This window comes from Limulus polyphemus, unplaced genomic scaffold (genome assembly GCF_000517525.1).
Source record: "Limulus polyphemus unplaced genomic scaffold, Limulus_polyphemus-2.1.2 Scaffold3129, whole genome shotgun sequence".
NCBI classification, from domain to species: domain Eukaryota; kingdom Metazoa; phylum Arthropoda; class Merostomata; order Xiphosura; family Limulidae; genus Limulus; species Limulus polyphemus.
This window is the reverse complement of record NW_013668739.1, coordinates 144,355-147,513: the sequence shown is the minus strand read 5'-3', so window position 1 is coordinate 147,513 and position 3,159 is coordinate 144,355.

Below are 3,159 nucleotides of genomic sequence, written 5' to 3'. Positions count from 1 at the left end.
CCCACACACACACACACACGTTTATCGTTATAAATTAAAGTTCAGACTAGAAATTTCTCTTTTACTTTTTCAATTTAATTCATATCAGGTTAAAAATTCACATCAACCTGACAGCCTAGATGGCGGTAATGTATTCTGGTTATTAATTTCACGAAATTATGTGAGGGTTATCATGGAGAGATTTTTTTTTTATTATTGTGGAAAACCACAAATTATTTTTTACTGACAAGTTGAAAGATTGGAATTTTCCCTTTTTTTTAACATTCGGACTCCTTCATCCCCAGCAATCATTAAACACGTTTTTATAGGACTTTATCCCAGTTTATTGGACTAAGTTGACTTATTGGATTTTCATAAATACATATCTTCAGAGGAAAGAAGTTAGAATCTATGGTCGTGTTCTTAAAACACGTACCGAGATTAAAACCACGTTTGTAATTTTGGCAACTGATGACCATGGAAGAGGGCGGGATGTTCTTGGCCTTAGTTCATCATTTCTTTACGGATAACGTACAAGGTTCTGTCTGTAGACGATGACGAAGGCTCCACACCCACGGCAGAAGTTAGTCTGTGAAGGAAGCCAGGCCAGAGCATCAGCTAATACAAGATATCAAACCTTATAATATGAGAGAATTAATCAACTAATCACACCTTAATAAAATATTAATCACTGAACAGAAAGGTATATTTAATGATTTCTTTGGTGGATTTCGATGTCCAAAACGCGTTTTAAAATATCTTAATCTTATTTTGTTTTTAGTATCAATAACCTAGAATACCCAATTTATTTGTTTGTTGAATTTCGCGCAAAACCGAAAGATCGAGCATGTTCAGTGACGGATTTTGATCCGGTAACCACCATATTGCGAATCGAACCCCTTAATCACCAAGCTACTCTAGGCTGAAGAATGCTAATTAGTAACTAATGTAATTATTACGAACCACCAGCATGTTCCCTCTAGTGAAGAACTCCAAAATATGCCTTTTGTGCGTTTGTTTGTTTTTGATTTTCGCGCAAAGCTACACGAGAGCTATCTCCGCTAGCCGTCCCTAATTTAGCAGTGTAAGACTAGAGGGAAGGCAGCTAGTCATCATCACCCACCGCCAACTCTTCGGCTACTCTTTTACCAACGAATAGTGGGATTGACCGTCACATTATAACGCCCCCACGGCTGAAAGGGCGATCATGTTTGGTGTGACGGGGATTCGAGCCGGCGACCCTCAGATTGCGAATCGAGCGCCCTGACCACCTGGCCATGCCGGGGCCTTGTGCATTTGTGTTTTGTTTTTGTTATTTATCAGAGAAAATCAATTTCGCATGGATAGTATCAAAAGTTCTTGAATTCCGCTCCGTATCTCATACTTGATTTTCTGTTATGTTTGATGGTTATCCGTTGTTATTTCTGTCAAGAAAAATGTTATGTATAATTAGTGTTATCCAAGTTTTTTATAACATAAATAAAAATCGTCAAGAACTCGACGAAGTCATAAAATAGCCGAATGATCGGAGATATTTAATTTCATATGGTTGTATAACACTTCAACATTTCGTCAACATGAATATATTTCCTGAATAATTTCCAAGCTGTTAGTGCAAGTACTTATAATAGTCATCTTTGGGGTTCGACATTAGCACAGTGGGCATGAATCATTGTGCAACGTTTTGCTTAACAGCAAACAAAAACGTAACCTTTTATTTTCGCCTGTGACGCCTTCTATCGGATTTTAATTTCATTTTCACTACAGAGAATCCTGTCAATTGTATATCTATGATGTAGTGATAACCCCGTCCCACCTGATGTGGGAGTATTTTTTTAACTCCGGTGTACGTCCGTTGGTTTGTATGTGTGCGTGTATGTGTGTGTGTGTGTGTTTGTGTCCAAAAAGCTTCAAAGGGTTCACATAATAGTCATCATCTCCGGTATAAAAAGTTAATGAAACCCCCAAGAAGCAACTGAGTAAAGGTTAAGGTCACGCTGAAAAATAACGTGAGGTACTGTTTTTATGTATATGTAAGATTGGTTACTGGAAAAGCGGAGCGGGGGGCACACCCTCAGAATTTGTGTGTTCCGTAGGTGAGGTATACAGACTATGCTGTGTTCTTTCTTTAACCTTGCCTTTCATGAACAGTATTAGTTACCATCTTTTATATATCTAGTTATATATTTTTAAGTGTTCATAATTACACTTTTATTATAGAGACGTTTCTGCATTGTTAGCCTAATAGTAACCAAAATCTTCTAATATAACCAAACAATCACTAAAACTAAGATTAATTAACCCGTGTAGTATTCATTTTAAAATGTAATTATGTATTCTATATTTTGGTCAATGAAAAATATCGTTCATAACATGGTTGTTCAGTGTTCATCGAACAAAGTTCTTATGTTGGTTTGGCGATGGTCAATAAAAGTATTTTTTATCTTTTAGGAGGTTACTAGAGAATACTGTCGACATATATTTGTGAAGGTCAACACGTTGATCATTGATAAATGACCAATATCACTAATTTGTTTGTGAGGAGGTTATTGAAAAAACATTATTGACTAATCTGTACGAACGCAATGAAAAAATTATCGATCGGTACAAATCTTATTGATTTATGAAAAAAGTTATTAATTCGTTTAGTTGTTTTTATATTTGCTGGTAATTAAATATATCTTTGATTGATCTGTTCGTCATGAAGAATATCTTTGATTGGTCTATTTGTTATGAAGAATATCTTTGTTTGGTCTCTTGGTCATGAAGAATATCTTTGATTGGTCTATTGGTCATGAAGAATATCTTTGATTGGTCTATTTGTTATGAAGAATATCTTTGTTTGGTCTCTTGGTCATGAAGAATATCTTTGATTGGTCTATTTGTTATGAAGAATATCTTTGTTTGGTTTCTTGGTCATGAAGAATATCTTTGATTGGTCTGTTGGTCATGAAGAATATATTTGATTGGTCTCTTTGTCATGAAGAATATCTTTGATTGGTCTATTTGTTATGAAGAATATCTTTGTTTGGTTTCTTGGTCATGAAGAATATCTTTGATTGGTCTGTTGGTCATGAAGAATATCTCTGATTAGTCTTTTGGTCATGAAGAATATCTTTGATTGGTCTATTTGTTATGAAGAATATCTTTGTTTGGTCTTTTGGTCATGAAGAATATCTT